At 37.2% G+C, this 12922-nt stretch overlaps 2 long non-coding RNA genes across 2 annotated transcripts in view; both read right to left on the reverse strand.

Moving 5' to 3' along the window:
* Positions 1-12922, reverse strand: part of LOC145489126 (uncharacterized) — a 34526-nt gene that overhangs the window by 1571 nt on the left and 20033 nt on the right. The gene's annotated exons all lie outside the window — the stretch shown is intronic.
* LOC145489505 (uncharacterized) lies at positions 3579-5241 on the reverse strand. The gene is made up of 2 exons (XR_014049601.1): positions 4840-5241; positions 3579-4127 (listed from the first exon to the last, which is right to left on the reverse strand). It is a non-coding gene; the product is annotated as an uncharacterized LOC145489505 (long non-coding RNA).

Raw genomic sequence — 12922 nt, forward strand, 5'->3', positions numbered from 1 at the left:
ACAGCAAGACTAAGCAGCAACGTTTTCAAAGGCTTTGGTAACGACCAAGTTTTTCTCATCGCATGGATTGTTAAAATGTTCAACATGGTGGCGGTGTAGGCTGAGAAGGCGTTCAACACACAATTAACGATGAACGATGAGTAGAGTGGGCCAGCTTCATTCATTACACAGCTTGGACTTTGAAAAAGAGCACCGAGTTGTATTACAGTGAAGTTGAACTGAGCACGAAGCGGTTTGATCTGAAAAGGTGTAGACGGCTTGTTTAAGTGCTTTATTACTACTTCCCGTCTAGATCAATAAGTACACTAGATGATTTTTTTGACACTTTTGTTTTAATAAATGACTCATTTTCCGTTTTGCGCTTCACTTTTGCCAGAGAAACGAAAATACCTAGTGAAGTAAAACTCAATCTAAGGTACGTTTTAGTCGTTCATATGCCAAATTTGACGTTCTAATTTTGCATTTTTCATCAAAATGTCAGTTTAAAAAGGTGTTAAACTTGAATTTGAATTTCAATTGAATATAGAAAAATTGAAAAACAAGTTGAATTTCAATTTGAATTTGGACAACATAGAAAGGTGGGATTTGGACTCCATTTATTTTTCGAAATGGCCATAGTAAGTTGTGTAAAGTGCATTTAAAATTAATATCTATATCATTTAAAAACTGAAGACGATTTGTTTTGTTAACCGAAAAACAACTTAAAAGAAAACAGATGGCTTTTCCTGAACAAGCATTCTAATTATGGTTCAGATAGTGACTTGCTCCGCAAAAGACTTGGCACCTTTATTTCAATTAAGCGCAGAAAAGAACGATCTTTTAAGAAACACGTTTACGTTTTAAAAACCTTTTGATTATTTTTGTCTACTGCTCAAAGTCCTAACTTTTATCATAATATAAATTAACTGTTTTTGCTCATTAGCTTTCACGTGATATGTTTTTAGTGACAGCCTCAGCTGTCCTGGACCTCCTGTCCCGGTTTGCTTGAAAACAGGTTAGCTCCTTTGAATCCGGGGATTTAATAATATACCGAAAGACGCAAGACTGTGTTTGACCACATTTCCAAACACCGAAAAGAGAGTTGAAAAAACGACGCGCAATGAAGTATTTTTGACAAACTTCGAGGTGTTAGAAATTTGGTTTAACGCTGCCTTAAGTGTTTGATATAGCTCCTCAATCGAAATTAAATCTAAGTAGAAAACGGAGAAATAAAATTGCAAATTAGGTCAGATATCCAAATACGCCGTGGCCATGTTTTCCTCTCCCTTACCAAAACAGCTGTATTTTTAAACTGATTTTAACTGTTTTGAACGGATTTTGACGATTTAAACAGTATTTTGAAGTCACCATAGGGTATTTTTGTGCTATTTTGTACAAAATTCAAAATTTTGCTTCTTGTTTGTAATGTATTTCAAGTATAGTTAAAACCTACTTCATGATATTGGAATGATTTTCACTCTGTTTTTAACGTAGTTTGAGCTCAAAACAGGGTTTAAATAGGGGATTTAAAATCTATTTTAATACTATGGCCACAAAAATTTCGTTCAAACAGTTTAAAAATTCTAGTTAAACCCTGTTTTGAAAGTTATGTTGGCAATGGCCGTAGGTTTAAAAAGTATTTTACAAATTTTCAGTGTTAAAATAGTCTTTAAATAGGATATTTAAAATGTAGTTGACATGCCAAGAACATAAAATATGTTTTAAATAGGAAGTTTAAAACCTATTTGAGATAGCAATTCATATTATAAGCTTTAAAATACAACCAAAACAGTCTGTTTTAAACATATTTTAAGTTTTAATCAGGCGAGTATACTATTTAAATAGTAGTTTTAAATAATGACAATTATGTCTATCTTAAAAACAGATTTTAAATACACTATTTTTGCACTATTTATAAATCTAGCCCAATGGAAATTTATAATTCAATCAACATAATTTGCATCCCCTTTTTGAAAACTGCTTTAGTGTGTAAGCTTTTAAGACTCTCTCAATATCAAAATCAATCAAAAATTTAGCCAAGCCAAAAACATGAATCTGTGGACAAACAAACCTTTTCGCAAAATAGCACTCTCTTGCCGCCCTGCATGTACATGTATTCCTGTCTTTCTTTTTTTTCGAAGTATCAAGCACTGTTTATAACCAAAATGGCAGGCAAAGACTGAACAACTCCAGGACTTCCCAGAGGAGTTTTTTGACAGGCGTTAAAGTAAATCCCAGTCTTCTCTAAAAGGACATGGTCACAGATGCCATGTTTGTTCACAAGTGAGGTTCAGGTTGAGAGCATGTGCTAAGCCGCATGTACATGCACAATATATAAGTTCTATCAAAAGTGTCATCACTCTAAAAATTTACCAGGAGCAATCAAATCTCTGAACAACAGCAACTAATAACTCAAGGAAAATTGATCCAAGTAATTGGTTGACATTACTTATTACTGATTGGGGCTACTCCTAATGGCAAAACATGCCATCACTCACAAAGTAGACCAGAATTAAGATCTCACAATCAAATCACAAAAAAATCACATCTACTCAATATTAAAAAGAAAATTTCAAGGTACATGTAACTAGCTTGCAGTAATTAGCAAATTATTGATTGTGGTCAGTCATCATGTACGTGCTTCAAGATTACATAATTTACATACATGTAATTTTGGCAGAAAGTGTCCCACTCACAGTGTGCACGTGAAAGATCTCAAAACAAATCACAAGAAATGACAACCACTGAATATGAAAAAGAAAATTGCTTGTAGTAATCAGCCAGTTATTTATTGTGGTCCCTCATCATGGTATACATGCTTCAAGATCTTGTAAAAGTGCTGTCACTCACAAAGTACACCAAAATCAAGATCTCACAACCAAATTCCTTTTTTTTTGTTCTCTCAAACAATTCTTTTTTTCCTGTTTCCCATATGAGCAGTTACAGTTGTCCAGATTTGACAGTCATTTAATTTTGAAGTCAAAAGTGGTTTGAACTAATATTTGTGTACAACAGTTTAGTCATTATTGTTAACAATGTAGGAAATCCATTTTTTTTTGTCTAAACAGTTGTTAATGATAAAAGTTGTTGTTCCAGTCTGTTATGAGCAGACTTATGTTGAATTTAGTGGTTGGTTTCAATGACAGATGCTGTGACCAGGCTAATATTATGAGAGTCTGTGCTCTGATCTGTTAACAAGAGGCATTCACTACTAACATCACAGCAAGCTGGCAAAAAGCGCCGGTTCCACAATAACTGTGAATAATAATTATTATTGGATGAGGTTGAGCAAAATATCATGATTTGTCAGTGGCAAGCAGATCAATTATTTCCCGAAGCTGAAGGCTGAGGCAAATAATTGATCTGTGACCACCCAGTTTGGTTTCACATTTAAATCACTCTCTGACAGCTCAGCGAAGCGATCTGCCATTTAAATTATTTCACCTGAGAGCTTGGTTTCAATTACGCATGAGAGGAAAATTCAATATTATTTGCAGCAAACACATTTACACGGCACTATGCATGAGCAGATCATTATTTGTAGGCAGTTATTTACACGTCACTTGGTGGGCTCTCAGCCAATGAAAAGGAAGACAAAATGCACTGAATGATAAAAAGTTTTATTTTTCAGTTGTCAACAATAACATTTCAGAACACCTAGAGGCCTTCGCGCATTTGCTTGGATGCCATCTTGCAAACTAGAGCACAAGCTTCAAGATCTCGCGAACAACAACTACCGAACCAAGACTTGGAACATTTCATTATTAATTATGTACATGAATCAACTGCATTATCCACTTACCCATTCATTCATGTCCTAGTGGGCTATTCTGTAACTGGTTAAATTTACTCTGTTTCTTGAAAATGTTACAAGCAAAAGCGAATAAAGAACCCTCACTGGACCACATAAAAATGCCTTGGTGGTAAATCACACTGGTTCCGCAAATCTTTCCCAACTTAATTGTTTCATCTGCTTCAGTTTCTTGCAAAGAATGAAATACTTCAGCTACATGTAGTTTTCTGTGTTTTCATCCTTCTCTTATTACTTTGTCCTCTTGTCTTTCATTATTTTTTCTTCTTCTTGCCAGGTAATTTCTTCTTCCTGAACCTTGGTTGTGCTTAGCCATATTTTTTGGAAATATATCAACCTGCCACATAAATATAGTGCATTCATCTAATCAAAAATTTGTTGAATTTGAACCACACTGAATGCTTGTCTATCCCCCACTGAAGGTCAAAACTAACATGTGCATGGGGAGAAGTCCCTATCACTAGGCCCTTCAACCATTTTCCAGAGCCCCTTTGTGTGAATATCATTTTTGCCAAGAAATCTACACCCATAATAGAGAAGAATGAAAATAATTAAAGTAAAATTAACGATAGAAACAATAGGACGAATACAGGTTGAGTGACACCTAAAGTCGCAACCAAAATGCAAGGATTCGACTGTCCATGACAGGCTTGGATTTCATGTGTTATAGCATGCAATTACTCAATACATGAACGTGTGTACAACACATTCTTTCACGACAACAAAGTGCGATTCCATTCATTCGAATGTCCCAATTTTGTTCTTCGAGTGTTCGGACCCAATCGTTCGATTAAGTTCGATTGATTTCGATAAAGTTCGTTTAATCGAACGTTCCATTTGGTACGTGATTAGTTACGTCTGGAGCAAAGCCATGCATCTAAGAGAAAGCTTCTTTTATGAATAAACATTTGGCGCATCCAACCAAGAAATCGCCAAGCATTACCCGCGTATGTCTCAATGTAAAATACCTGAGAATACGCTTGAAAAAGTTACGAGGGTTGTAAACAAAAAAATGAAGTTTAAGCAGATAAAATAAACAGATACCGTACCGTTAAAAATCCTGGGCTAAGAACTATATCCAATGTGGCGATCGATGCGATCCTCTTGCTTCGTTTTGGCGGTCGTAACTTTTGGCGCAAACGGATTTTCCGGTCGATTTTCCGCTGACCCGCCGGTGTCCACAGTGATATGTGTATCCCCGTGATATGTGTATCCCCGCACACATATCACTAGTGATATGTGTATCCCCCCCAAAATGGCGACCAGTGATATGTGTATCCCCCACCCCCTCCCGTCTACTTTAAAAGTAATATCCTCCTTGAAAGCGCTCTCGTCGTCCGGTCGCTTACTGGACGAACGACTAACCCAAACAGGCTTCAGTAAAACACAAATCTCAATTTTTGTAGTTGAAAAAGGTTACGTATCTGCTGCTGGAATTGTGTTCTTGATCCTAACTGGTTTTCTGCGAGCGGGATATAATGAATTTAAAGTTGAACACCAAATGGATCTAGATATATTTCAATTTGAGTTTCACGGCACCGGATTTCTAGGACGATATTAATTGCGCGGTGCATTCTCACCCCTCGAGTAACGCATATTCTCCACTGTTCATCGCCTTGTTTGCATCTGAATTATTCGTGGAGTGAAACACATATCACGGCTTCGACCCGATCGCCATAAAATGATTAGTGGCACTCGTGTATCCCCTGCACCCGCTTTTCAGTTCGACTTTTTGTAAGATATGTTAAGTCTCAAGCTGTATACATTGCTATACTGCGAATATTGCTAGCACGTTTCATAATATTCGACGTTTATTTTTCGGCAGTTAGCCTAGATTACGGCTGTCTTCAGGGGATACACATATCACTGCGCCATGTAATAATTAGTGATATGTGTATCCCCTGCATGCGGTCGGCGACGGTGTACAACCGAGGTCAGTGAAACTCCAGAAATCCCAAGCTATGAATAAATGCCGGGTGTGAATATTTCTAGCAAGCCAATTTTGACAATGCAAATGTTATGGGCATTTTTCTTCTTGGGTAGAAAGCCAATATAACAGCTGTGTCCATGGGGATACACATATCACTAGTTCATGAAATTATCAGTGATATGTGTATCCCTTATTATCCCGTGCACGCGTGCACGCGTTCTTAGTGGAATTATCGAGTTTCAAACTTCAGTGAACCCAAGCCGTGTAAAAACGTCGGGTGCTAATATTGCCTGCAGTTTTGACAAGGTTGATGCGCTATATTATAACAGTTGTGTTTCTGGGGATACACATATTACTGCGCCATGAAATAATTAGTGATATGTGTATCCCCTGCTCGCGATTTCAGTTTAGATATTTAGACATTCGAGTTGCAAACTCTGCAAACCTCAACCTGGGTATAAACGTCGTAGCGAGTGAGCAGCCAGCACGTTTCGGCAGTAATTGGCCATTTTCTTCGATCAGGTAGATAGCTAATCTAACGGCTGTGTTTAGGGGATACACACTGAGATCACTGCGCCATGAAATAATTAGTGATATGTGTATCCGCTGTTCGAAGTTTTAGTCAGATATACAATCGAGTCGGTTGGAACTCAACCAAACTCAAGAAATCCTAATCTGCTCCGTTGGGCGCGAATTCATTTCTGGTTTCTTCTACTCTTTACAGCGCTCGTCGGAACCTCGCAACCGAGTCGCCATTTTGTTCGTTGAATGCCCAGGCGCGTATCAGTGTTTTGTGTATCCCCACGGGGGATACACATATCACTAGTGATATGTGTGCGGGGATACACATATCACGGGGATACACATATCACTGTGACACCGGTGCAATACTCTGATGCGAGCATTTTGGTCAGCTGTGATTGCATGAAACATCATGTGAATAACCACGTGACTTGTTGCCATTTGAAAATTTGCTGTGTAAAACGGAGGTTTCGTTCCAGTCGTTTAAAACCAGTGCAACAGTTCATTTGTTTGTTTTTTTACCTTTTACTGGACGAAAAGTTAAGGGACCGAACCGAATCATATGACTCGTGGGTGCAGCGACCATGATTTATCTTTCTGATAGACTTCAACTTGGTAATGTCTCAAGGAAATGGAGGTAAGCCGACCATCTTCTGTCTTGGTGTGTCTTTCATTCGAAAAGATGCATGCACATGTAAATACATGTAACATATCTGTAACCACATCAGCTGTTTTATCGAATTAGATGATTGCCTGTGAAACATAGATCTGAATTTTGAATTGTTCTTCGTCCAGTCTACATAATTAGGTACTGTTCTATATACATGTATGATCGGTTATATGGCAGTTATATGTTTGCAACTGTGTATGCCATTTTTGTGCAGCTGTAAATTACTCATCCATTGTGATCATTTTACTATCTTGACATGGCATAAACTGATCGATCTCTTCGTAGGGAAATTAAAGTACGAGCTGTGGAAGTTGAATCAAACAGTTTGTTTTTCTTCAAGTGGAAAGGCAACTTTATAGACTTAACATGATAACAAAACATACATGGAGGCTAAAATATTAAACCCTGCAATAACTAAACAATGCAGTAAATAATTTTGTTTTTATTTTCAGCTTTGAGAAACAGGAGATGGAGAGTGGTGCTGCCCTGTTAGGGCCAAAGTCTCTGTGAGTTTGATAGGGGTCTTTCAACTGCCTTCTGGTTACAAAGTTATTGCTGCAATTCTGCAATCATTGGTAAATTTTTAAAGGAGGAAATAACTAAATTTAGGGTTAGAAAGGAAGCTATATGCAGCTACTACAGTCATGCCACATCAGTGAAAGTACAGTTGTTTCTTGTTGGAAATGAATGAACCTTACAACTTGATGGGATAATTTTTGTTAACTTGTAAATAATAATATTATCGATCATATATTACATACACTGCGGCTACAAAGTTTATTTCAAGGGGAACATGGTATGCATTAATTAATTCTTTCATGATTGAATACTGTGGTCTTTGTAAAACTTTACCTCAAATTGCACATGACCTTGACTTGTGACAGCTTGGGTTCCCTATAACTTACTGCAAGTGGTTTTGGTTTTTTAAGCTTCATCTTGCCAGGGCCAGAAAAAAAAAATGAAATCTAGCTGCCCAGTGGGCCAGTATATTTTAGTTTTCAGTTGGCTCCACTAAAATATTACTAATGCCCAATGGGCATGTAGGGTTCATGCCTTATCAACTACATCATTTACTAGTTGCTGTCTATATTCAGTGATAGACTATAACAAAATGAGTTTACTGGCACTATGAAACTAGGTGAAAGAAACTACCAACAGTGACAATTGTTGTGTCAGATACAAAGTATGCTTGGATTTTAAATTAATCCATGCTTTCAACTCACTGTTTTGCTCATCTTGCAGTCTTAAGTTTTGAAATAGGCTTTGATTGGAAATTATCATTCACAAGATTATATGTACTGAGGCTAATTTTACTTGCCCACCTGACCAGACCTCCAAACTTCCATTTTCACTTGCCCAAGAGCAAAATTTACTTGCCCCAGGCAATGGGATGTGGTTTTTCCCTGCCCTGCTTGCTAAGACTACGAGTATTCCCTCTTTGGTTTAGGGCCTCTTCATATGAGCCCGGTCAACCCGCCTGGCCCGGTTACTGAGATCTCAGTTTTTGCGTCCAAGATCTCAGTGACCAGGATGAAAATTTTCCCATATGAACGCTCCAGCCCGGGTAACCAGGACGAAACTTTTTAGGCAAAATAGCTTTGCTTTTGCAACACAGCACTTGGCCAGTTACCTCGCTCATACGAAGAGGCCCTTAGTCTATGTATCATGCGTGACACAAAAGAAAATCAACATATTTTTCTCGCTGTTTTCATTTGCATCACACACAATAGACTAAGCGAAAGAGGCCGGGACTACTCATAGTCTGAATATCTGTAGGCCCAATAAGATGGTACAGCTTTAATTGCTACATGCACTTGTACATGTACATAAAACAAGTCCATGACTCAAAATCAAACCCACAACTTGCTTGCAACTGTAACATGGACCACATAAATGATGCAGGATTTAGTTGCAGCCTCAGACATTGCTCAGTGATGAAAGATGAACAAAACCTTTGCACAACATGATCATCACCTACTAAATTTACAAAAGTCACACATAATGAGTTGTACCCTCTAAATTGGCCTAAGGGTTCCCTTGATTAGAAGTGATTGATGCATGTACTGCATGTACGTTTACAATGTATATAGTTCCCATGTACAGACCAGGGTTGTCATTAATTTTTTAGTCACCTGTAGCCTTATTCTCCACACCCATAGCAAATTTGTTACTTTGTGGGTGATTTCTCTAAACAACAGGGAATTTCACCTGTAGCATCAAGGGAAAATCAAGCATACTCAGCCATAACAGGTGTTACGGCTTACAACCCTTAATGACAGCCCTGCAGACATAGCATACCAGTACAAGTAAATAACCTGTATTTAGTCTTAAAATGAGTGATATAGAAGATGTTTTATACTAAGTAATGGACCCTTAGCCTCAAGTTCTCAATTGGTATTGATACATGCATGTTCCTTTGACTCCTTTACATTGTTTGCAATTCTTCTTAACAAAGAAACTATGTACCACTGATGATGGCCGTACACTCAAAAATGTTTTGGTTTTTAAAACTGTAGTAACTTTTAGCCTTTTATACATGTACAGTAGACAAAAAAAATATTATCGCAGGCTCAAGTGTTATTACAGCTTTTCATATACACATACAGTAAGTGTAGAGCTACATACATTGATTATACAAGTAAAGAAAGAAGTAGAGCCAAGCACCCCCATCAAGCTTGAGTTTGCCCTACACTTACTTCTAGCATGTCATGTGTTGTTCACAGCTAGAGCAAAGTTACATGTAAGTTTAAGATTTTTTTGGCACTATTGTTATGCTGTTTTGACACTATTTTTGAACTATTTTAATACTATTTTTATACTATTTTTACAGTATTTTCATACTGTTTTTATACTATTTTGTGCTATTTTTATGCTGTTTTATACTATATTACTGTATGCCATTTCTAGACTATTTTAAAGCTATTTTCATATATTTATATTGTATTTGATATATTTTTTTTCATGTATGATCCACTTTAATTTTTAAACTGTTTAAAGTACTATTGAAATATGTTTTGAGACAGTGGATTTCAATAGTGTTTTAAACAGGTTTTAACACCTTTAAAATCAGTCGAAAAATATGTTAAAAATATAATTTTGCACCTATTTTAAACCTATTTTGTACAAAATACTTTTAAAATTGTCATTTAAACTAGTTTAAAAATAGTCTTGCAGATTAAAAGCTGTTTTTAAAACGATTTGTGCCCTGTTTTTATTCCGAATGCTGTGTTCCTCGAGAGATTTTTAAAGTAGTTACAGACTATTTTAATTATATTTTTAAACTTAGCAAAGGATTTCGAGTTTTGGAATTTTAACTGTATTTTTAAAAGCTTTTCAAAATACATTTCAAACTTTGTTTCAATAGTGTTTTAAACAGGTTTAAACACCATTAAAAGCAGTCGAAAACTACGTTAAAAATACACTTTTCGCCCTGTTTTTAATCTATTTCATAAAATAGGTTTAAAACAGTTTTTAAAAATAGTATTTAAATACATTTAAATACATAGCGAGGGCAAAAGCTCCTTTGCTTCTTTGATCAGTATTGAATATTCAGTGATATTAAAATACCAAAGATGGCATCCCCACAGCATTGGAGGTTTTCCTTCGCTTTGAAACGATACGAAGGTACTTAAAGCCAAAAAAAATTGGTAAAAAAGGAAAGGAATTAAATGGTTTTCACTGACTAAAAATATGGTTATCGGACGTTTCGGCCACTACTGTTGCCTTCTTCAGCAAAAGATGGAAAATGCAAATGTTAAACGGCGTCCTGCTAGAATATGAAATAGATGTGTGATAACCATTACCAACAAATTTTCGGTTGTCCGATGGGATCCCCAGTCAGCGCCATCTTGGCCAATCTCGTCATGGAACATGTCGAAGAAAAGGCTCTCTCATCGACCCCTAACCCTCCTAAATGGTGGTTTAGATACGTAGATGACAGCCACGTATGTGTTAAAAGAGAGCACGTAGATGAATTCCACTCACATCTCAATTCCATCAACCCTCATATCAAATTTACAATCGAGATAGAATCAGAAGGTTCCATTGCCTTTCTCTACACAAAAACAACCAGACAAGAAGATGGCTCGATCGCTGTGTCTGTTTACAGGAAAGCTACTAACACCGACCGTTACCTTGATTTCAAATCACACCACCATCCTCAGCATAAACACTCGGTCGTGCGCACTCTCATGGATCGCGCAAGGAACATTCCTTCCACGGAGGAGGAAGTTTCACGGGAAACTAAACGAGTAACGAAAGCCCTTGCCACTAATAACTACCCTGCAAATTTCATTCACAATGGCCGCCAACTGAGTAGACAACAAGAAACGAATGATACCGACCATCGTGGTTTTGTCATCCTCCCCTACGCCAAAGGTTTTTCCGAAAGAGTCGCAAACGTTCTTCGAGGTTTCAATGTCAAGGTCGCCCATAAACCTATTCGTACCATCTCGAACATACTCAAAAAACCTAAAGACAAGATCGAGAAAGAGGCTTCCAGAGGCATTGTTTACAAGATCAAATGTAAAGATTGTGACTGTGTTTATGTTGGTTAGTCATCACGCGCGTTAAAAACACGTATGAAAGAACAAGCACAGGCTATAGCAACATTGGACGAAAACTCTTTATTGGCCAAACACCATATGCTCAACGGTCACCAAATAGATTTGGAGAACGTTGAAATTGTCGACAGATTATCAGTATGGAAACAAAGACTAATTCTTGAAGCTTGGCATTCCGTGCGAGACAGGAACGCTATAAACGAACACATAGCGCTACCGAACGTGTACAATGGCATTAAGAATTTTTACACTCATTAAGAATACTCTAGAGACATTTGCTCATTTAGTTTTATCACACATCTATTACATATTCTAGCAGGACGCCGTTTAACATTTGCATTTTCCATCTTTTGCTGAAGAAGGCAACAGTAGTGGCCGAAACGTCCGATAACCATAGTTTTAGCCAGTGACAACCATTTAATTCCTTTCCTTTTTTACCAATTTTTAACATGCCTGGCTACACACCGAACATTTTTAACTACTTAAAGCCAAATGTTATATATTGGCGCTCAAATAACAGCGTGTCTTCCACCAAGGTATTTTTAAAGTTACCTTTAATTTGCAAATTCTGACGTGAGAAAGAAAGACATGTTGAAACGAAAAGTATCCTCAGTTTCCTCTCGCCTTTTTTTTGCTGTCGCGTAAAACAAACCGCAAATTGATAATGATCGAGGCCTATCCTAAATTCATTTTGAGGATTCTTCAAAAGGTTTGTTTACCGATTGATTTTAGGAAGGCGTGACGCCTAACAGATTTAAGGGAGTTCACAATGTGGATCTTTCTGAAATGTTTCTCCTTGGTTTTGAAAACAGGAACTGTTTATTCGGGTCACAAGAACCACCAGGTAGTGCAGTTGGACTCGGGCCTGTTATATTTATTCTCTATTATTGGTGTGTGAACGCGATGTGCCTGTCAGTCTTGTTCAGTCGAGGAAATGCGTCAGAGGTTAGCGAATCAAACCGAGTTAATTTTAAACCGTGCTGGTGTCTATTTGGTACTGTATATGACAAGGAAATGCAGGTTATGACACAACTTTGCCGCTATCTGATCCACGATGGGTCACGAAAGACAAGAAAGGAGACTTGTAGATGTTTCCATGTTAGGATTGTCAGCGTTCTCTTACGCTCAAAGTTTTCCTCTGTATCGACAGATTAGAAAATGCAGATTAGTATGCCCTGGGTTTTTGCTTTACCATCCTAGTTTTACATCCCTATGTTTTACATTAAAAGGTTGGAAAATTAGCGTCTGTACGCAATTACTTTTCATTTTATGAAAACGTGCCTCCGCTCTCTGAAAAACTAATATAATGTACAAACATTGCTCTTGCTAATGTGACAGATAACCTATTGTTACAGTGTCTTCTATGCGCGGAAAATTTTAATTTAAGCTGTTATTGACAACCATTTGTGGGTTTTTGAAGAATACAAGATTGTATATAGGTGAGCCGA

The sequence above is a fragment of the Orbicella franksi genome, chromosome 6, assembly GCF_964199315.1.
Source record: "Orbicella franksi chromosome 6, jaOrbFran1.1, whole genome shotgun sequence".
NCBI classification, from domain to species: domain Eukaryota; kingdom Metazoa; phylum Cnidaria; class Anthozoa; order Scleractinia; family Merulinidae; genus Orbicella; species Orbicella franksi.